Source organism: Lupinus angustifolius, chromosome LG04 (assembly GCF_001865875.1).
Source record: "Lupinus angustifolius cultivar Tanjil chromosome LG04, LupAngTanjil_v1.0, whole genome shotgun sequence".
NCBI classification, from domain to species: Eukaryota; Viridiplantae; Streptophyta; class Magnoliopsida; order Fabales; family Fabaceae; genus Lupinus; species Lupinus angustifolius.
The window spans coordinates 16,318,993-16,319,560 of record NC_032012.1 but is presented as its reverse complement, the minus strand read 5'-3'; positions in this window follow the sequence as shown (position 1 = coordinate 16,319,560).

The window sequence follows — 568 nt, the reverse complement described above, 5'->3', positions numbered from 1 at the left end:
AAAACTTTGTGTCAGATGGCTCAAAGTCTATGGTATGCAAATTAAAGAAATCCATCTATGGGCTTAAACAAGCTTCTCGTCAATGGAATCACAAATTTTATCAAGTTATTACCTTGTATGGTTTTGAGGAAAATAAAGTTGAAGATTGTGTATACCATAAGTTCAATGGGAGTAAATTTATCTTCTTGGTATTTATGTCGATGATATACGGCTTGCTGGCAATGATATGGGACTATTACATGAGACCAAGAGATTTCCAACGAAGAATTTCAAAATGAAAGATCTTGGGAAAGCTTCTTTTGTATTAGGTATTCGGATACTGAGAGATCGCTCTCAAGGTATTCTAAGGTTATCGCAAGAAAGCTATATAGATAAAGTCTTAGACAGATTTGGCATGAAAGACAGTAAACCAGGGGATACCCCCTATAGCTAAGGGAGACAAGTTTAGTCTCGAACAGTGCCCCAACAATGACCTTGAAAGATACGAGATGCAAAAGATTCCTTATGCATCTGCAGTAGGAAGTCTAATGTATGCTCAAGTTTGCACACTTCCCGACATAGCATTTGT